Raw genomic sequence first — 23,674 nt, forward strand, 5'->3', positions numbered from 1 at the left:
TTAGTATGGTTTAGTTTATCTTGGAAGGTCTCCTTTATCCATTAATGTCAATGCATAATTAATCTCCAAGGGTTGGAACAATTCCCCCATGAGTTGCTTTACTCGAGAACCCCAGAGGCAATCCTGAGCCACAATACTACTTCTTCATTGTGAAATTTATACTCTTTTCCTTAGAAGGTATAGCCATGGAGCAAGCAACATGATTCCCAAGTGTAGCTTCAAAGCATTTCCACCCAATGTTCTCGCCATGATTAATAGAGTTGCTATTATTGGATTTAAGTTGAGTACCCGTGTTCTTTGTACCTTGTGAAGGATGAAAATTGCCCCTGAAGGCTTTCTCTAAACACAATGCAAGACATAATAATGACTCATGCTGTCTACAACAAACTTGATTTTCGTCTTGCCCTCAAAAAGCATGGTGTCTTGCTTTGACTTTGTAACAATGCAGCTGCCCAAATGTAACTACTCATGATCAAAATCTATAAAGTCCAGCAGTTCCAAGAAGGAAAATTTCATTTATGTTACTTAAATGAAAAGGAAAAAGAAAAAAAGTCTAATTTTGTCCCTTAGAAAAATCCAGAGGTGGTCTCCACCCTTAGTCCTACATCCTGTTATCAGACATCTAGAGGTCAGCTGTTTGATTCACAGCAATAACTAAAATGTTGGAGGAACTCAGTGGGTCAGCCAGCATCTCTGGAGGGAAATGGATGTTAACTTTTTAAATCAAGGCCCCTCATCTGGGCTGAAAGATAGATAGGAAAGAAAAATGACCGGTGAGGAGCAAGTTACCTCAGACTGGAGATTTCAAATGGTTGAGTTTGCTGTGTCACTGCTCATGCCAGGCTGTGATGCAATCAGCCAATATAATCTCCACCATGCATCGATAGAAGTTTGCCAAAGTTTAATCAAGGAGAAATATACAGAAAGGTGCCAGAAAAAAAGGCCAGCAATATCAGAAAGCATCCCACCCAACCTGTTCATGGACTATTTGTCCCACTCCTTCAGGGAAGAGCCTATATAGCAACCATCAGACTCAAAATCACTTACTTTCCCCAAACAGTAAGTCTGATCAACACCTCCACCCACTAACACACCCCACCATCATATTATCATTTCCTATCAGTCATCTTATGTACAGACACTCCTGTACCTAGTATCACTTTATCTACAGTACATACAATCAACGCATGTTTATAAGGCATCTTAAATATTTACATTTATTGTGTTTTATTGTGTTCTTTATCTTGGTGTCTTTCTTATATGCTGCATTGCATCCAGAGTAACAATTATTTTATTATCCTTAACAACTGTACACTGGAAATGACATTAAACAATCTTGATCTTGATCTTGATGAGGAACTACTGACAGATGGAGTGTGTCTGGCCGGGAGGGTGCAATCACTGCCCCTCCCACTGCAGAGGGTCCAGCAAAGAAGCAGAGCACTGCATTGCAGAATTCCTTCCTTCAGTTTTCACAGTATGGCTGAGCAACTCTTCTCATTCTTGTTCAGAAGGTGCACAGCAAGGCTATTAACTAGAAGAATAGATCTAAATTAATTAGTAGCAATTTTTCATTCAGTGACTAGGGAACTCTTTCCCTTGAAGAGTGGTGGAGACAGAAGCAATGGCCACAATTAAGAAGCAACTGAATGAACACTTGAATCATTAGGTCCATTCATAAGACTATAAGACATTGGAGCAGAAGTAAGTCATACAGCCCATTGAGTCTGCTCCACCATTCCATCACAGCTGATTTATTATCCCTCTCAACCCCATTCTCCTTCCTTCTTCCCGTAATCTTTGACACCCTTACTAATCAAGAACATATCAACCTCCACTTTAAGTATGTCCAATGACTTGGCCTCCACAGCCATCTATGCCAATATAATTTTCTCCTCATCTATGTTCTAAAGGGACATCCTTGAGAGAGGCTGTGCTCTCTGGTCCTAGACTCCCCCACCATATGAAACATCTTCTCTACATCCACCCTATCTAGACCTTTCAGTATTCAATACGTTTCAATGAGATCAAGTGCTCTGCACATGTTAACCCTTTCATTCCTGGTATCATTCTTGTGAACCTATTGACCAAGAGCTAGAAAGAGTCGTGGTTTCTTGTGCCCCACAAATGACCAGGAGATGCAGAAGATTCTTCAAGAAGTGTTAAACTTTAATTTGCAAATCAAAGCTGAGACAGTCAGTGAGCTAGTCGCTGATTGCCCACCGATCCTTGTACATAGCATTTTTTATAGCAATCTCCTGGTTTAGTTGCATCAGCATATCCAATTGGTCTACAGTGTCTACAGTTGGGTATCACCAGTACATCAGTTCCCGACTTTCCATTATTGTTTCTACCCATTAACTTAATCATGTTCTAATCTACTTTTTGGGCCATGTGTTACCTCATCCCTGGCCACAGTTATCTCTTAGCTAGTCTCTCATTAACACACCATTATCTTCTTATTTGGCTACATTCTTAAGTTACTGATGTGCTCAATAGTACAGAGACAATATAGAGATTTCATTCTCCTACTAAATTGGATACATACATAGCAAATAGTAAATACAAAGCTGACTACATAATTTTGGTTACCCAGCAAACAATGCAACTTTTATACTCCAATAAAAGAAAGACTGATTTAACATTCACTTTTGGATGGCATAGATATAATCAACGCCATATCCTGTGACCTTCACCAAAGTGAATTCTTCCAAACTGCCAGAACATTCATGTGGGAAGTGTTACATTTGTGGCCGTGAATAATACACATGAGAGATGGAGAGGAGAGGAACAAATGTGCGCTGTTTATTTTGCTTGCAGGTCAATGACCCAGAATGCTCTCTCATTGCATTCAGTACATAAGATACAGCAAAGCTTGATAGCAATCTGTACGGGTAAAAATGTACATGAATACATCATGGGAAGAAGCTGATGGTTCTCTCCTTAGTAAAGTTCAGTGATGTAATGGTCCTATTCATATTGAGCATTTGTCAGCACCAGTGTCAACGTATTTATATAGACACTTTTATCATAGCAAAACATCCCGAGGTGAGTCATAGGAATGTTATCAAACAAAACATTGGAGCCAAGCCACATTTAAGTATTAGAGTAGGTGTGCAAATATTTGGTCCAAAGAGGGACGGATTAGGAGCACCTTGAGAGAGGAGAGAGGTGAGAAGTGGGGATTTTGTGGAATGAAGCATAAGGAATTTGGATATTGGAGTTTAGCAGTGATGACAGGGACACTGAGGGTCAGACATTGAGAACATGCCAGTCTGCAATATTCGGGCCCTTGCAGTGGAAGACCATCAAGATTCAGGCAGACTAGAGGATGCCTTTCACCAAGCTGAGTATTTTACAAAACAGTTGATGTTTGGTCCAATACTCATCCCTGAGAGCAGGTCCTGGGTTATGCAGCTTTTTGGGTTGAACCTTGACAAAGGACATCGCATCTTTTTCCCAGCCCTCTGTCAAATGCACTTTCCAAAACTAGATACACTATGACTCAACCACACAGCAGTCACCTTGAGACAGTGAAGGGTTGTTTTGAAACTCTGCCTAAGCATGAAAAATCTGACATGGAGGATTCCTTCTCACTAAGAGCCAGACAAGATTGAGAGCAGAGGCATTCTGCCAGATGTTTTTAATAATCTGCTTGGAGAACCACCCAATGTGACACGTCATTCTCTTCCTCTGCAAAGCCTTGAAGGCATTCTGAGCAAACCATGGCCTGACTGACTTGCGGTCAAAGGGGTTCTCTTGCACTGAGTCATCCATGATGGGCAGGTGGTGGAGCACAGTCCAACTTAATGGGATGTTATACAGGAAAAATGGTCTGACCCATACACAAAACACAGTGACAAGATAGCTTCTTAGTGAATAGTGACACTTTATATGTTTGTACCCCAATCAATGTACTGCTTTATACAATTACACACATTCAGGGTGATGGCCACATTTAATACATTTCTCTCCACCTCACTTCATAGATCTGTATACCACATCCTTATTCTTCACTTAAAGTTGAGGCAAGGTTGAAAGGTAAGGGTTGAAGCAACAGAAAGCCAACTACATCAACCACTCAAGCTCTACTAACCAACAAAACCCAGACAAAGTACTTCAGGATACTTGGAAACATTCAAAGGAGTCTTATTTTAATTCCTTACTTCATGTAAGATCATAAGACCATAAGACATAGGAGCATTGAGTCTGCTCCACTATTCCACCATGGCTGATCCTGGATCCCACCCAACCCCATAAAATTGACTTCCCACCATAACCTTCGACGTAATAACCAATCAGTAAACTATCAATTTTTAATTATCAATGTAAGATTGTATTAGCAGTTTGTCAGACATCATGTTATATAAAAAACTGCAAATGCTGTAAATCCAAAATAAAAATTATAAGATAGAGAGAGGCATAGGTGGGTAGACAGTCAGGGTAGAAATATTAACTCAGAATCAAAATCAGGGACATGCATTAAAGTTGAAAAGGTGAAAGTTTAAAGGAAATGTGTGGGCAAGATTTTTTACATAGAGAGTGGTGGGTGTTTGGAACAGGCTGCTGGGGGGGGTGGGGTGGGGGGAGGAAAGCACATACAATAATGGTATTTAAGAGGCCGTGAGACAGACGGATGAGAATGCAAGAAATAGATGGCGCCGCATGGATCATGTACAGGCAGAGGAGAAGTAGTTTAATCCAGCACAGACATTGTGGATCTATTTCCATGTGGTAATGTTCTATGGTCTACGTAGACAGAAAAGTGTTGGAATTCAACAGGTCAAACAGTACCTCTGTCAATGTTTCAGACTGGAGATCCTTCATCAGGTTCCATAATGGCACTTGATTTCAACATATTTTGATGGTTTTTTTTCAATCATTGTTATAAAAACAGGAGTCCAGCTCAAGATGATACTGACAGCTCCATAAAGAATTGAATGAGGGAGTATTGGAGGGATCAGATTTTGCCAGGTTCGCTCTGAAATATCACTACTCTGTGAACAGTTAACTTGTTAGCAATGAGAATAATGACAAACTCTTTTCTCTTCCTACAATGCAAGGGCACCACAAGCATATTTCTGCATTTTACTTCTTGTTCAGGTTCAGTCGATAAGATGCGGCTTGACCTTTATCACAAAATTACTATTTGGAGATGTTCATCTATGTGCTGCGATCAAAAATAATGCAAGTTTCCCACGTACACTTTGAATTTGAGGGTTATGTTAAGTAGAAATATCTTTATTTTTGATCCCAACAAACAGATGGGCATATACTAGCCTTGTTTTAGGGATCTCCCATGCCCTCGAGGGAGGAAAACAGTATATTACACTTCCCAATCATGCCAACTATTGTTTGAGTATGGTGGGTATTGGAGGACTGGAAGGCACCAATTCATAAAAGGGAATAATGTGATAGATTAAGTAATTTATAGAACGGTTTGTACTAATGTTCGTGTTGGGCAAACTAATGGAAAACATTCTGAATTACTGCATAAAGCAGCAATACTGGTTAATCCGACACGGCCAGTGTGAATCTGTTCATAAAGTGTCTTATCTAACAATTGAAATTATTGAGGGAATAATAAGGGGAAATGAAAAAGCAGCAGTTTTAATAAAGTCAGCATGAACATTAGCAAAATGTTTGATCAAGTCCCAGGAATGCAAAACAGAGAAAAGTATCTACATATCAATCAATCAATCAATCTTGAATATACTTGCAAGTCCATCTATCTGGAGAACAGAACAGTGATAACCTACAGTGGTAGAAAGTGGAAATGGACCAAACTGTCTAAACAGCTTTTTCTCCCGCTGCTTGCTGAACGGCATGGTTTTGTGTCAAAAGAATTTTATGATGACAGTAAGTCACACTGTTCGGTGGCTTCATGTAATCCTAAATAGCTATGGTAAAAATGGCAGTTGCTGAACAGTACCAATGAACTCTCGGTGGTTTGGACCAGTCTATCTGAAGGGCTTTCACTGCTAAACCTCACTCTTCACTTAGGAAGTGAGCTCTGATACAGAGTTTTAGAATGGCAACATGTGTCAAGCTACTTCCCAGACGTGCAACCAGTCATAGAGCACTACAGCTTAGAAAAAGACTGTTTGGTCCATCTAATCTGTGTTGACCTGGTCTTCTACTTAGTCCCACCTACAGTTCTTACACCCAGACCATAGCCCTCCATACCCCACTCACCCATGAATCTATCCAAACTTCTCTTAAATGTTACAACTGAGCCCACATCTACCACTTCTGCTGGTAGCTCGTTCCACATGCCCACCCCTCTCGGAGTGAAAAAATTGCTCCTCAGATTCCCGTTAAGTGGTTCACCTTTCATCCTCTACAATAAGTTATTTTCCAATTGTTCTATTTTCACCCAACCTGAGCGGAGAAAGCCTGCAGGAATTCACCTGTACCCTGCATAATTTTTGTGTAGCTCTGTAAGATCTCCTTTCAATCTCCTCTGCTCCAGGGAATAAAGTCTTAATTTATTCAACCTTTCCTTATTACTCAGGTCCTCTAGTCCCAGCAACATCTTTGTAATTTTTCTCCGCACTCTTTCAAGTTTATTGACATTTTTCCTGTAGGCATATCTTTCAGTCATAAAGTGAACCTTTACAATAGAATGAGACATTAGGGCAGGCAGGTAAATGTTTGGTCATAGATTTTACCCTGCAGCTTCAAGCTTCAGCACTGTCTTATCTAAATTGCTAAAGATCTGAGAGTAACTTAAATATCACAGACTGATTCATCCGGAGAAGCTGACACACACCCCAGCTTTAATAGAGTAGGCTGACTTTTACAGAAATGACCGAGATCTGTTTTTCAAGCACAGAGTGCTGTTCTGTGAAAAGTTTCAACAGCTGTGTTAGATTTGGAGAAACCTCAGCATTCCAGTCATTCAAGGCTTTTAAAAGCAAACTTGTTGATGCTGATCTTCTTCTCCAAGGCCCAAAAGTGGCGCAAAGTCCCACAAGTTTATTACCCCCCAGGTTAAGAAAAGTCAGATTAACATTTGAAGTCTGCCTCATCATTGGAATTGCAAAGGGCCACACTCAACGCTTCAACACATTCAACCGCAGTTTAGCATCTGTTTTTGTCAGAAAGAGTTCAACCCACCTTGAAGGGTTAATTATAACCAACAGATTAACAGATTTCTGAGAACCTTGTCCATCACATTGTATTTCATGTGCACTTGAACTTGAAGGAACAGCCTAAATACTCCAGAGTTTTATTTAACACAGTAGTGCAGAATGGTGCCAGATCCAAAGTCCAATGAGGAGCTTATTGGAGTTTAGAATTTCAGTGTAATTAAGTTGCTGACTTTAACACCACATGGTCATCTTCATCATATTTCTCAAAGCTTTCTCATGAAGTATGTTCATTAAAGGTTGCACTGTGAATAAGCAGATTCACAGCAGATATACAGGAGTGAAACTAAGCTGGACTTGTGACTCCGCCAGGGGAAATTTTATCATTAAGATAATTGCAGCATAATTACAGCAATTATGTTCAGTGCTTAAAGATATAACCATAGACTGGAAATACATAAAGTTGGCATGGGAATAAGGAAACCAGCAACTCTATACTTCAGTTTTTAAGATGTTGAACATCAAGTTTAAATGCAGAACTGAGCAAATTTCAGAAGTGAATATCCACACATTCCAATGTTTGATCCCTGGGATTATACTTTCATTATATTTGAAATGAAATTGAGAATCTCGTGCAGAGGAATTGCTTTAATATTGTTATTCTATGCAGCAGTTATAAAACTTTCAATATTATATACTGAATATATAAAGTCAAGATGGACTATTGACCTCACAATCTACCAGGTCATGACCCATGCACTATATTGCCTGCATGGTATTTACCCTGTATATATAACACTATATCCTCCATTCTGTTATTGCTTATCCCTTGAGCTACCTCAATGCACTGAAGTGGTGAAATGAACTGATTGGGTGGCATGCAAAACAAAGTTTTTCACCCCGCACTTCAGTACCTGTTACAATATTAACCCAATTATCAATCACCAAATTTCAGAAGACATACTATCTACAGGACCTTCAAAAGTGTGTGGTGTGGCACGACACCGAATGCTTCAGATAGGGAAGTTGAGAGATTCTAATGGTGCTCGCAGATATCCAATCTCTAGACTTGAAGCTGCATGAATCAGAATCAGAATTGGGTTTCTTATTGCTGACATGTGTCATGAAATTTGTTTTGAGGCGTCAGTATAGTGCAAGACATAAAAAAAATTGCTATAAGTTACAAAAAGAAACAAGGAGTGTGAGAGAGGAGTAGCAAATTGGCCATCATGGGCTCACGGGTCATTCAGAAATCCGATGGCAGAGAGGAAGAACTTTTTGAATATATCTTGACGGCAGAGAGGATTGTCTCCTTGGTGGAACTGGTTTACCACCCTCTGCAGCCTCTTGCAACCCTGCGCATTAGCTGCGATGTAACTAGCCAGAAAGCCCTCCAGTGTACATCTGTAGAAATTTGCAAGGGTCTATGGTTTCATACCAAACACGCCTTCTTAATGATTTCATCAGTGCGTTGGGCCTAAGGTTGATCCTCGGAGATGTTGACACCCAAGAACTTGAAGCTGCTCACCCTTTCTACCACTGATCCTTCAATGAGGATTAGTAAATGTTCTCCTGACTTCCCCTTCCTGTAGATCACAATCAATTCCTTGGTCTTGCTGATGTTGAATGTGGAATTGTTCTGCAAGGTTGTTGTTGTGACTCCACTTAACCAGTCGATCTATCTCATTCCTGTGCTCCATCACCATCTCCACTCATCTCATCATCTTCAGACAGAAGCCAATCCAGTCTCCAATTGTTACACCAACCACCTCCACCTGGCAGAAGTAAGGGAAGTCAAAACAAATGTTCAGTAAAATTAAGTTTTCCCCAGTGCTGAGGGCGGGGTGTGTACATGTTTTGTACCAAATGAATTATATTTGCCTTAATGGTCCTTCACTTTCATCAAGTTCTGTCTTCTTTTGCATTGCTAGTAGCCAGATCTTGAGATTGTCCAAGACACAGACTTCAATTAGGCACATGTGCAGCTAGGCACACGGGTTGTTCTTGGATGGACTTTCATTTCTAATGATTCAGAGCTTGTTCCAGAATCCCTGGAACCCCAGGAATTGGCATAACATACCCGAGTCTCTGAAACAAATCCTGAGAGTCACCAGAGCTGAAAGTAAGCTAGCCCAGTGTACCAGGAAGAAAGTGGTCAATGCAATCAATACAAATGAATTAAATCAGCAACATTAACGAGATGACAGTAGCTAAAAGAAGCGTATGTACCTTTCACCCATGTGCTTGCCCCACTTTATTCCCAAATCCGCAGCTAATAGCAATTTGCTAAAATACATTAAATGCCATCAACTTGATGAAACAAAATGAACACCTTACTGGTAGCTAGGAATTTATTCCCAGCCAGTAGTGGCAATCTCAACATATATGAGCAGCATCACATTGTACTTTGCCTCAAAATTCAGGTCTCTGACTTGCACGTTTAACAAATCCAACTGAGAGCAATTGTTGCCCATTCTCTGGCATTTCAGCTGTGCCCAAACCACACACCACATTTATCACAATAACCAAAGATAATGACTTGACTTCAAAGAGCAGTGCACTGAATATGAAGCTCATCAATATGTTCTGACTGTTCAAATAAGATGTCGTTATATTCTCTGTTCAGCCAACAGGGAGTCGACACAAAACATCGACAATTCCTTTTCTCTGCAGATGCTGCTCAGCCCCCTGAGCTTCTCCAGTACTTTGTTTGCTAATGCAGATTCCAGCAAGAGCAGCCTCCTGTGTCTCTGTCACAAAGGAAATGTCATGTCGTGAAGAACACTGTATAATATTTTTACTTATAAAGATATCTTCTTTCTCTGCCTATTAATTTTCAAAGTTCAAAGTAAATTTTATTATCACAGTACATATATGTCTACGTATACAACCCTGAGATTCATTTTATTGCGGTCATACCCAGCAAATTTATAAAATAATAACTATAGCAGGATCAGTGAAAGATCAAGTAGTGTGCAGAAGACATCAAACTCTGCAAATGCAAATAAATAATGAGAACACGAAATAACCGGATAAAGAGTCCCTAAAGAGCAGACCTTGGTTGTAGCAGTACCACAATGGATGGGCAAGTAGGTATAGTTATCCCTTTTTGTTCAAGGGCCAGATGATTGAAGGGGTAGTTATTGTTCTTAAACCTAGTGGTGCGAGTCCTGAGACTCATGTACCTTCTGCCTGATGGCAGCAGTGAGAAAAGAGCGTGGCCTGGGTGGTGAGGATCTCCGATGATGGATGCTACTTTCCTACAACAGTGTTTCATGTAGATGTGCTCAGTGGTTGCGAGGGCTTTATCTGCATGTACTGGGCTGAATGCACTTCATATTGTCATGACATAGATGGGAAGCATTCAGCCCATTGAATATATGACAACTCTAAGCAAAATGCAATCAATCGCACTCACTCAGTTATTTCCCACTAACCTTCTATCACCAGATGCCCATGATACCCTTCTACTTAACAATCAAATTCCCTCTGAACCTCCTACAAACCATCACACACCAAGCAAATGAGAAGAATCATTTAACACATCAGCCTGGGGTCGAGAGGACTCTGACACCCTCCTCACGTCAGGCTGCCACCAGAAGACCTCTACTGGAAAGGAGGGAAGGTCAAGCCGGATGCCACAAGGCAAATGTTGTATTGGGAGATAGGGTGGCTTATTTTTTCAGTGCATCCAAGTCTCGAGGTCCAGCCAATCAAATTTCCGCGGTAGTCTTTCCATTATGGTCAGATGCAACCTGGCTGGTGAGTAGCAATGGAAGGTGATGGCCAATGGACTGGAACCTGCAGGCATAATCCCTTGCAAATGGGTATTTATAGTAGGAAGGCGGGAGGTGAGGCCGTCTTTCCTCCCACTGAGCTGTCCTGGAATGACAATTCTAAGTCTTATCACTTGATTGTAAGCTCTAATGGTGAAGAATTCTGCTTGGTCTGCTTGGGAAACACCTGACAGGATCCATTATCTCCTTTTTTGCGCAGGGCCCTGGTGTATAAATGGCGGGCTGTGAACAGAAGGCAAATGAAAGCAGTGAAGATGGAAGGGACTAGCTTATAGGTGTTAAATTCCTAGTTTAATTAGTTTGTCACAATATCATGGGCCAATAGGCCTGTTCCCGTGCTGAACTGTTCAATGATCTGCGTTCTAGTAAAATGCAGGATAGACCCCAGCATTCTGCTGAATGCTCTCGGAAAGGTCAGGCAGCATCGTGGTATCGTACCTCCTGTCCATGGCCCTTCACAACTGATCAGAGTCGTTCAGGTGCCTCATCATTGCTGCGAAATGTTAACATTATTTACTGTATAACTTTACAGCTCTTATTTTCTCTGCTGTGTACTTCCAGCAATTCCTGTTCATATTTTCCAGCATTCATATATCTTGCCTTTTGCAGCAGATCCTCAGAATTGGAATCAGGTTTAATATCACCAGCATATGACGTAAAATTTGTGTTCTTTGTACAGAAGTACACTGCAACACATAATAATAGAAAGAGCAAACACAAATTACAGTAAGTATATGTAATATAAAATAATTAAAGTAAGTAGTGCAAAAATAGAAATATAAAAGTAGTGAGGTAGTGTTCATGGGTTCAATGTCCATTCAGAAATCTGATGGCAGAGGAGAAGAAGCTTTTCCTGAATCACTGAGTGTGTGCCTTCAGGCTTCTGTATCTCCTTCCTGATGGTAGCAATGAGAACAAGGCATGACCTGGGTGATGGGGTCCTTAATGATGGATGTTGCCTTTTTGAGGCATCGCTCCTTGAAGATGTCCTGGATACAACCAAGGCTAATTGCACATATTACATTGATGTGCTGTCACCATAATCTGCATGAATCCATAAACTGCAAGAATCCAAATGTCTTTCTGCATGTGGACCCAGCAAGAATTTAACAAGACACTATCAGAAAGTTGTGCTCCTTTAAGCAGTGATTATCTTGAATAGATAGGGTTCATGGTCATGTTCTTAGGTTGAGGTTGGAGATGGGTGGAGAAACCACTGAATGTGCAAAAATAGTTACCAAGGTACCTCAACTGAGCAAATGTACAGGGTAAATACAAAGGTTATAACATGGTCTTGTTAGTTCTTGAATCAGTGTTTGTTTTGCAAAGATACCCCGGAAGAGCCTCTAATACTCAATAAAAAAGATGATTATGGATACAGTTGTCATGTATCAAACTTAACTGAGACCAAATAACAAAGGGCGTCACAGCAACAGGTCTCTTAGAACCACTGACAACCAACTCCAGCGACTCAGATATGATCCTAACCTCTGAGTTTGCATGTCCTCCCTTTGACCTCATGGCTTTCCTCCCACATCCTGAGACATGCTGATTGGTAGGTTAATTGGCCACTGTAAGTTGCCCCTTGTGTGAGTGAGTTATACTTCCTGGGGTGGGGGTGAGGGGCAAGATGGAGAAATGTGAGGAGAATAAAATGGGCTAGGATAGGACTGGAGCAAAAGGGTGGTTAATACCAAGATGGATGCGGTGGAGGAAACAGCCTGTGCCCATGTTGACCTTTCTATGACTCTAGAACTGCTTAGCTGAGGTCTTTGGCACAAAAATTAAAATCTAATTGTGGAGTGAACTTTTTGTTCTGTTGACTGAGGGGTTTGAAGCAACACTTAAGCAAGTGCAGTGGTGTCTGCCAGCTCAGTCACCCTCAGATTCCAGTGCTGACTGTAATCGGAGCTCTTTCCAATTTGGGATGCTGCTTGTGAAGGAATATTAGAATCAAGTTTATTATCCCTAACTTACAGTATACGATGTGAAGTTTGTTGCACTTTTGTAGTAGTGTAAAGACATAAAAATTACCATAAATTAAAAAAAAGAAAAATAATGCAAAATAGGGAAAAACAAGATAGTGTTCATTGTTCATGGACCATTCAGAAATCTGAGGGTGGAGGGGAGAAGCTGTCACTATCTCATTGGGTGTGGGTCTTCAGGCTCCTGTATTTCCACCCTATTGGAAATAATGAGAAAAGGGGGTTGCTTAGTCATGGATACTGCCTTCTTTAGGCACTGTTTCTTGAAGATGTCCTTGATGGTGGGAAGCATTGTGCCCATGATTGAGCTGGGCTCTTTGCAGCCTCCTTCAATGCTGTGCATTGGAACCTCCGTGCCAGGACGCAGTGCAGCCAATCAGAATGCCGTCTGTGCTTCATACACCTGTAGGGATTTGCAAGAGGCAGTCAAATCTCCACAAACTCCAAACGAACTGCAGCCGCAAGCATTCCTTCTTTGTGACTGCATCAATATGTTGGACTCAGGAACTTGGAGCTGTTCATCCATCCTGCTGTTGACCTCCTTTGTGAGGACTGGCATTACGTTCTCCTTTAAGTCTACGATCAATTCCTTAGTCTTGCTGATGACGTGTGCATTGTTGTTGCCACACCAATATCAATAATTACTATTGTTGCCCCACTGAAAGTAGGGTGGAGTTGTGCGTGGTGGTTGACAGACAACTATTACCACTGATATGAATAATAAATACCTGACAGTTCAATTCCTTGGTATTTTTTATCTCAAGAACTGTTTTTAAAATTGACCCTTAAATGCTAGATAATGGGAGGAGGTTATAGAAGTTGCAGATAATAAACTGACAGTGGGCTGGTACTCATTATGAATACCCTGTACTGACAAAATGGAATCAGGTATTTGCTGGATCAATCCTCTCTACCCACACTGACTACAGAAGAGAGGGAATTGTCAAAATAATTGTCCACCATATCCAGCCTCCCAGAATACATAAACCTATGAGTAAAAATATAGTGGTCTCGACTGGGTGGCAGTGGGGGAGGGTTCCTTCCCATTAGTGAATAATTTGATGCCAAGCACATTGTTCTTAGGTTCTAAGGACTTTCCTCGATGTGTTTGGCTTGAATGGCCGACCTTAGCCTGGCAGGGCATTCTGCACATTGGCCCCTGAGTGGTAGACTATAATTGGGAGAGCTATATCTGGTATGGCTATCTGATCATTCCACAGCTCTGAGATCTTGCCTGTAATCTGAACCCAAACCAGGCATGCTGCTGACTCATAGTTAGCAACTCATATCTTCGAGGGGAGAGCGAAGCTCTGTGAATTCCACATTAACAATCTTACTGTCAGTCTTTCTCCTGTATATGTACCATTCTGCTTGTTAGCTTGTCACATGGATTTCCTCGATACATCTCCTTCCTTATGAAACAACTGCAACCGGCAGGAAAATCCAAGAACTGGTTCCAGATTTTATGTCAGGGAGGATGAGTGCAAAGAATTTCAGGATGTAAATTGTATACATTTCTCTGACTTTAAATGTACCTATTGAATCCTGTTGCAGTGCCCTGTTGCTACTAAGTCAAGCAAATCAGAAACACTTCATTGTCAGGTCTTGGTTGTGCTGGGAAGGGCAATGTTAGGGACTGAAGTTGAGCTCTCAGTGAGAAAGAAGCAACATGATCAGGACTCCTGCTCCTAGCTTCAGAGAAATCATGAGTCACAGTCATATTCTATGAAAAAGACATCAAATGTTCTTGGAAATGAGCTGGACACAGTCGCTGCAGTAACACAAATAGAGTTTTAGGAATTTTGCAGAATGTGACTGTGGTAATCCTGATCAAACAATGGACCATGTAACAACACTCTGCCCTCTTTACATGTAAAGTTTATAGGGAGACCGAGGAAAAGATTCAACGATGTGCTCAAAGACTCTCATCAGAAATGTAGCATCTCCGCCAGGATATCTAGGACTCCCTGCCCCTAGGGGAACTGAGAATCAACCAAATTGATGGGTTTGAAGTCATAAGTAAGGCTGACCCAAAGAGATAACTGCTTCTCTTCCATATATACTGCCTAACTTACCAAGAGTCTTCATTGCTTATGCTTTTATTTCAGAGGTTTTTGATTTTCTCTGCTGGACGTAATTTGACACAGGAAAGACTGCCTAGGTTTGTAACCCATCAAGCCATACAGCACAAAAGGAGACCCTTTGACCACCATGTTTGTGCTGGTCATCAAAAACCTTTCTTTGCCAATCCCATTTAGCCTTCTCTGCCTGGTGTTTCAAGAGCTTAGCTAAATACTCCCTAAATGTGAGAGTGCTCACCGCCAACACCACCTCATTTCATCCATCTTTGGGATGAAAAAAATATTCATCAGGTAATTTCTAAACCCCCAATTCCTTGCCTTAAACCTCTATTCTTAAGTCATGGATAACTCCGCTGAGATGAAAAGTTTCTCATCATCTATTCCATCTACGGTGGTGGGGTGGAAGTGTAAAGGAAATGTAAGGCACATTACCAAAAGAAGTGTAAGGCACTTCTTCCCTGCACTAGCCCGCGGGTCACCCTTGAGCAAGGTGTAGCACCTGCTTAGCCCCCCGATCAAGGTCATTTGAAGCCATGGGAGCAGGTGGTGGATGGTTGTTATGAGCAGCTGGTGCATATCACAAGTCCTGATTATGTGACCACTGATGCCAGGCAGAGAATCTCTGAAGAGTATTGATAATGGTAGAGGTCACCAATCTGGTCACTGCCTAGAAGAAGGCAATGGTTAACTACTTCTGTAGAAAAATTTGCTAAGAACAACCATGGTCCTGGAAAGACCATTATTGCCCATGTCTTAGACATGGCACATAACATAGAAACGTAGAAACACAGAAAACCTACAGCACAATACAGGATCTTCGGCCCACAAAGCTGTGCCCAACATGTCCTTACCTTAGAAATTACTAGACTTACCTATAGCCCTCTATTTTTCTGAGCTCCATATACCTGTCCAGAGTCTCTTAAAAGACCCTATCGTATCCGCCTCCACCACTGTTGCTGGCAGCCCATTACACGCACTCACCACTCTCTGCATAAAAAGCTTACATCTTGGCATCTCCTGACATCTTGATATCCTGACATCTCCTCTGTACCTACTTCCATGCACCTTAAAACTGTGCCCTCTCGTGCTAGCCGTTTCACTCCTGGGAAAAAGCCTCTGACTATCCACATAATCAATGCCTCTCATTATCTTATGTACTTTTGTCAAGTCACCTCTCATCCCCCGTTGCTCCAAGGAGAAAAGGACAAGTTCATTCAATCTATTCTCTTAAGGCATGCTCCCCAATCCAGGCAATAGCCTTGTAAATCTCCTCTGCACCCTTTCTATAGTTTCCACATCCTTCCTGTAGTGAGGTGATCAGAACTGAGCACAGTACTCCAAGTGGGGTCTGAGCAGGGTCCTTTATAGCTGCAACATTACCTCTCGGCTCTTGAACTCAATCCCACGGTTGATGAAAGCCAATACACCGTATGCCTTCTTAACCACACAGACAACCTGCGCAGCTGCTTTGAGCGTCCTATGGACTTGGACCCCAAGATCCTTCTGACCTTCCACACTGCCAAGAGCTTTACCATTAATACTTATCATATTTGACCTACCAAAATGAACCACCTCGCACTTATCAGATGAACAATTCCATCTACACCCCTCATAACTTTGTACACAGTAATCAGTCAAGTCCCACCTCGTATTCTCTGCTCCAAAGAAACCAAATCCAGCCTATCTAGTCTCTCCTCATAACTGAAGCCCATTATCTCTGGCAGCATCCTGGTGAATCTTCTTTCAGCCTTCTCCAGTGCAATCATATCTTTCCTATCATCAGCAGATTCTGCAGATGCTCAGAATCTTGGTGAACACACACAAAATGCCAGGAGAACTCAGCAAGTCAGGCAGCATCTATGGAGGAGAATAAATATTCTGGGCCAAGATCCTTCATCAGGACATGAAAGATTGACTATATATTCCCCTCCTCAGATGCTGCCTGACTTGCTGATGTTCTTCTTATCATGTGACCAGAACTGCACATAATTCTCCACCCATGGTTTAACTGATATTTTATATAACTATATATTATCCTCTTCCTTCTTTTATTCTTTGTCATGGCTGATGAAAATAGATATCTCTTATGCCTTAAAGTCAAGTTTATTGTCATTTGCACAAATATGCGCACGTGCAGGTGCGATGCAAAGCTTACTTGCAGCAGTGTCGTACAAGAAGCCTTCACAGGAGAAACGTAAATTAAGCAGAACACTGTAAGAACAAAAACAGATTGACTTTAGTGCAAACTGTTCAAAGTGTTCATAATGTTGCCAAATTGCAGTTGAGTTGGCCGGTTTGAAAACCAAATGATTGAAAGGAAGTAGCTGCTCTTGAACTTGGTAATGTGGGATGGCATGGTTCCATACTTCATGCCCAGTGGTTGTTGCAGACCAATGGCGTGGCCAGATGAGGACCTTTGATAATAGATGTTGCCCTCTTGAGGCAGCATCTCAGGTAGATGCCACCGATGGTGTGGAGAGATATACCGATGATAAATTCACCTGAGACTACTATGCTCTGCTACTTCTAACATTGCTGTAGTTTCAAATTGCATACCAGACCACAATACAACCTGGGCTTGGGTCCAACACACAGAATCAATCACAACGAAGGCATGCCAGCGGCTATTGTTCATTAGGAGTCTGAGAAGATTTGGTATGTTACCAAAGACTAGTGTTACGTACCCCGTAACTGGGTCACTTACCAGCAAAGACAGAGAGGTCCATTGAAGTCTGATGGTACTATTTTTAACAGTATTTATTGATAAAAATACACAAAAATAATATCAATGCAAACATACAGATAATATACGTCGTCAATACTAAATCTAAAAGCGCGGGTATAATAATAATCAATAAGAAATAGCTCTATCGTTGTCTAGGGGATAATGTATTGTCCGATGGAAATATAAAAGTCACTTCAGTTCATTCAGGCTGCAGCTTTTGGTTGGAGAGAGAGATGAATTTTTTTTTACTTGCCCGTTTTCCTTTTTATGATGTCGATCCTTCGAAATGTCGTCGGTGGTGATCTCTTCTTTAGCTAAGCCGTCTTCCGTGGTAAGGCCCCAATCCCGGGCACCGGAAAAGGACACACGTGGGCCCTCCACCAGCTGTCGCTATTAAACTTTGTCACAGGATTTCTAGCGTTTCTCCTGGTGCGTCTAAAGGGGTCGTTCCCCAGACCCTCTTTTATCCTTACTCACGGGGTCTCAGATGTCAATCAGGTTGGGATGGTGCCATCCCTCAACCCAGCCCACTTTGGTCATTCCCTGAGGGCTTCAAATAAATGGTACAGTACTCAATACACAATTCAGTCTCCAAGAGACAATGGCCATTTCCCGTAGCTTTGTATTGCTGAGGGGCCAGGACATTCCAAACCCCTTGTGGATTCTGCGTGTCTTTCTCTCATTTCCTGGGTCTCCTGACCTGAATTAATAGCGATCTTGCGATTCTCAAAAAGGAGGGGGCTACTTTGTACCCTTCGGCCCCTCAGAGTTGGGGCACAGGCGTAACACCCCCTTTCTTCAATGCGTTTTTACCATCAGTAAAAACGAAGTAATACAGAGTCTTACAGGATTTTAGAATCTAACACAATACAAAAGTTTTTTTTTCACTACAGAGTAATACAGTTATTCATTCAATTCAGCATCTAAACAGTTAACGATTACATTGTCACTTCCTTTAATATCTTAACATCTTGTATCTTACTAAAGTCTTGTAGCATCAGACTCCAATTTAATAACCACCTATTATTGAATTTTTTTTATTTTCTTTCCTTCAGCAAACAAAAACTAAAGAATTGTGACCTTAGCTTATGTGTATACTACAGAAGTTCATGCAAAATACTAATCTTTAGGTTACTTTCAAACTTAACAGTCAAGCTTCCATGGGGGGGGTTGTCTTTATTATTCACATGCTTTGTCAAAATCCCTTAAGACCGGCTTCTGCTATTTAAAAATGGCGTCCCACTAATCCTTGCCTCTTTTCCAGTTAATTCCCATGTGGTGAGCTTGTGCACCCTGGCGAAATAGGCTTTCGTCCGCTCCTTTCATAGGAGTTATTTTATCAACGATGTGTTCTAAACTTAGACCATTTTCCGAATTTCCACACAATTCTTTAATTTTACGCAAGTTGCTAGTTTTCTCTTCAGGATCCTTCAGGCGATTAGTTCTCAATGCCAGCGATCGCTCTTTGTTCAAACAGCATTTCGAATTCTGCGGTTTCACATCACACTCTGGAATAACAATAGCATGTGGGGCCCCTTTACCTTCCAACTCAACCTGTAATTGATTCACAGGCACCGTGGTACCAAGCCATTTTCTCTATAGCCTGGTTGCTGCGTCTGACATCAATCCAGACTTTAAATTTTCTTCATTTGATTTGGAAACTACACTTTTCCCTTTTCCTGCAATAATATTCACCTCACCACCTGTTATCTCCTCACTAACTTTTAAAATAACTTCGAGCACAAACTCTTGGGAACTCTCACTTCCCACTATTACCAAGGTTAACCCTTTCTTCACTGAACGAAGTCCATCTGACCCACAAGGACTGCATTCCTTTTCAACTGAATCAAATACCTCAGACTTTTTCTGAGCTCCATTACTAGGTTCAGTACCACGTGCATCCACATCTTGAACACACTCAAATGGGACATTTGCCTCTTCCAGGCTTTCAACGCCCGTACCCTGTTCAAATTCTAAATTCCCCTGATCCCCCCAGCTACTCTCTGGGCAACTCCCTTCCGGAGTAAACTCAACCCCGCGGGCTGAAACAACCTCATCTGCCAACCCAGCAGACTTCTTCAAGGTAAGGGCATCCTTTTCATCTAGGACTGCCCTCATTTCATTATCGGGAACACCTTTAGAATTTTCAACTTCTTCAAACAGTTCTGCCAAACCAGACAGATCATCCATGTCCAACCATGGACCTTTTAACAGCTTTATCTGTTTCTCATCTTTATTTCATGCCTCTATAAATTTTCTCCTCGCTGAGGGCAGGTTTACCTCCTCTCCCTTACTCTCTTTCACTTTACTACTCTTCGTTTTACCACCCTCTAAACCCTCGTGGTACAGGGTTGGTAAAAACGTCTCGGCCAAATCAAAACTGGCCAGATTTAAACTGCTCTCATTCTCAGCTGCCTTTCTCGACATGCTGCGAGTGATCGCACATGCGGGATAGATCTTGGAATCTAGGGGCGGGACCTCAACACTCACAGGCTGGCTCGTCAGCTTCATTGCTGACCAAACCTTACCACTGGCTAAATCATTACCCAGAAGGACGTCCGCGTCAGTTCTCGGGAATGCTGAGCGCACCCCCATTTCAACTGGTCCAGATACCAGCTCACAATTCATAATGATCCTATGCAAGGGCACTGTTTCTGTCCCTTTTCCTATTCCTTTCACAGCTACCATTCCCGTCTTGCGACCAAAATCCAGAACCTTACTGTTAATCAAGGACAGTTCAGCTCCCGTGTCTCTCCAGATCCGCACTGGAACTGGTGGGTCTCCCTCTCTCACAGACACGGTTCTGTTTGACATACAAGTCTCAGACCCTTCTTGTACTTTGTCAACCCTGGGCTCTCTTGTTGATTTACTGATTACCACGGCACATCCTATAGGGACTGCTGCTTTCCCTTTTCCTGTCTCCTTCCTCGGAGCAAAGCACCTAGATGGAATATGTCCCCCCCTTTCCACAATTAAAACAGGTCAAGCCCGAAAATCTCTGGCTGTCTTGCCTCTCCCCCTCAATCTTACCACTAGCTCCCGGCGGGACCTCTGCCTCAGCCGGTGGGCTTCCTCTATCGTTCCCACGGTCTCTCTGGTAACCTTTATTCGAGGAAAACTTTGTCTTGTGGGTTAGGGCATATTCATCTGCGAACCTAGCAAATTCGGAGATGGACTTATTTGGCTTCTCATTCAAATACATCCGGATATCCTCCGAAACACAACCTTTAAATTCCTCAATCAGAATTAACTCCCTGTGTAGTGTTCTCGCTTGGGTGTAACAGAACGCCGAACTAAACACCGAGATAAACCGTTGTCAATGAAGACAGGATCACAGTAAGATTAACTGTTTACTGTTCACTCTTCCATATTAACGTATGGTGACAACTGTTGATAAAACAATACAAGATTTGTACAGCATTTGTTTCCTTCTTGATATTACATTTACATCGTAAATACTTGCAAAAGTAAAACTACAACAACTACATTACATTAAAGTGCAGCATAGTCAGAATCTACCTATGCCATTGACTGCTTTAAATACACTTCAACGCAAACTATTCGCAACTCTTTAACTAATGAAAACATAAACCTTATCGACCGTCGTTACTTTTAACAGGATTGGCGTTAACATTTTAATTCAACATATCGATTATCTCATGACTTACGGCGTTGCTCTCACTATGTTCCTAGTGCGTAGAAAGACAACCTTTCTTGTGCTGGACTCGCACATGTGTGGCCCCCACCTTCCCGTTTCTCCAAACCGGTATTTTCCCGCAGGACGCGGCGAAACCGGATGTGACATCATTGCATGCCATGATATATCACAGACAACGAATTTACTTTAAACAATCCTAACTTTAACTAGAATGCTAACAAACGAATTACTACGTGAAAATATTATAAACTAAATAACTGCCATAAAGGCAACACACCCTGAGACGCCAAAAATCCTTTTCCGCTGTTTCTGCTGTACACCAACGATCCAAGAGCACACCCTTCTCATAGGCAAACTCGGCATACGTCTGATTCCACCCTTTCTTTAAATTTCTGAACTTTTGTCTATATGCTTCAGGTACCAATTCATAAGTCCGAAGAATGGCCTCGTTTACTTTGTCATAATTCTCCGCCTCTTCCTCCTCCATGGACAACGCTGCATATGCCCATTGTGCCTTCCCTTTTAACACACTTTGTAACAACGCCACCTACTGCTCTTTGGGCCACTTCTGATTCACTGCCACCTTTTCAAAAAGCAAGAAATAACTATCAACATCCGTTTCTTCAAACGGAGGTACTAACCTCAACTCCCGACTAACATTAAACCGCTCCTCTCAGTCTGACCCTTGAACTCTTTGCTCTTGCCTTAACTTCTCCATGACCTAGTCATGTTGCCTCTGTTTCTCTTTCTCAGCTCTCTCCCTCTCTTTTTCAGCGGCTTCCAGCTGTTTTAACTGAATTTCATGCTCTCTTTGCTTCTCAGCTCTGTCCTGCTCTTTTTCACCTCTAAATCCTTTAGCTGGAGCTCATGCTCCCGTTTCACCTCTAACTCCTTTAGCTGGAGCGCATGCTCCCTTTGTTTGTCGGCCCTTTCTTTTTCTCTCTCGGCCCTTTCTTTCTCCTTCTCAGCTGCTTCCAGCTGCTTTAACTTAATTGCATGTTCCAACCATAATTTCTCCAACTCTAACTGAGCCGTCCCACTAGCTGGTATCTTTTCAGGGATATTTTCCAATATCTCAGCTGCAAACACATTCTTCCCAATATAATACTGAGTTATGGCCCTTCGCACCTCCCACTTTTTCATTGACAACCTCACCTCTGCAAGGTTTAGTCCCTACGCCATATTTATCAAGTCCGATTTGGTGGCCGCCTCTAGCGCCTCCAGAGTCGGGTTTTCTATAAATTCATCCACGTCCATCTTTGCTGGTTTCCCTTCTGGCTACCCGCGTACCAGATCCAAGTTTGGACTTACAAGCCCGATTCACTGGCCTCCCAATTTGGTATCAAATCCCGAGATGAGAACCCCAAGTTGTTACATACCCCCGTAACTGGGTCACTTACCAGCAAAGTTAGAGAGGTCCGTTGAAGTCTGATGGTACTATTTTTAACAGTATTTATTGATAAAAATACAAAAAAATAGTATCAATGCAAACATACAGATAATATACGTCTTCAATACTAAATCTAAAAGTGCGGGTATAATAATAATCAATAAGAAATAGCTCTATCGTTGTCTAGGCGATAATGTATTGTCCGATGGAAATATAAAAGTCACTTCAGTTCATTCAGGCTGCAGCTTTTGGTTGGAGAGAGACGGATTTTTATTTTTACTTGCCCGTTTTCCTTTTTATAATGTCGATCCTTCGAAATGTCATCGGTGGTGATTTCTTCTTTAGCTAAGCCATCTTCCGTGGTAAGGCCTCAATCCCGGGCACCGGAAAAGGACACACGTGGGCCCTCCACCAGCTGTCGCTATTAAACTTTGTCACGGGATTTCTAGCGTTTCTCCTGGTGCGTCTAAAGGGGTTGTTCCCCAGACCCTCTTTTATCCTTACTCACGGGGTCTCAGATGTCAATCAGGTTGGGATGGTGCCATCCCTCAACCCAGCCCACTTTGGTCATTCCCTGAGGGCTTCAAATAAATGGTACAGTACACAATACACAATTCCGTCTCCAAGAGACAATGGCCGTTTCCCGTGGCTTTGTTTCGCTGAGGGGCCAGGACATTCCAAACCCCTTGTGGATTCTGCATGTCTTTCTCTCATTTCCTGGGTCTCCTGACCTGAAGTAATAGTGATCTTGCGATTCTCAAAAAGGAGGGGGCTACTTTGTACCCTTCGGCCCCTCAGAGTTGGGGCACAGGCGTAACACTAGCAAATTTCTATAGATGTATATTCTGACTGGTTGCATCACTGCCTGGCGTGGGGGCTCCAATGCCCAGGGTTGAACGAGACTGCAGAGCGTGAAGACTCAGCCATCTTCATTATGGGCACGGGTC

General features: G+C 42.0%; 1 long non-coding RNA gene across 1 annotated transcript in view; it reads right to left on the bottom strand.

Moving 5' to 3' along the window:
- Window positions 1–1,203: 1,203 nt before the first annotated feature.
- LOC132382513 (uncharacterized) overlaps window positions 1,204–23,674 on the bottom strand; it is an 87,986-nt gene continuing 65,515 nt past the window's right edge. The window contains exon 4 of the long non-coding RNA XR_009508372.1: window positions 1,204–1,534. This is a non-coding gene — a long non-coding RNA (uncharacterized LOC132382513). The remainder of the gene's footprint in view (window positions 1,535–23,674) is intronic.

This window comes from Hypanus sabinus, chromosome 28 (genome assembly GCF_030144855.1).
Source record: "Hypanus sabinus isolate sHypSab1 chromosome 28, sHypSab1.hap1, whole genome shotgun sequence".
Classification (NCBI taxonomy): Eukaryota; Metazoa; Chordata; class Chondrichthyes; order Myliobatiformes; family Dasyatidae; genus Hypanus; species Hypanus sabinus.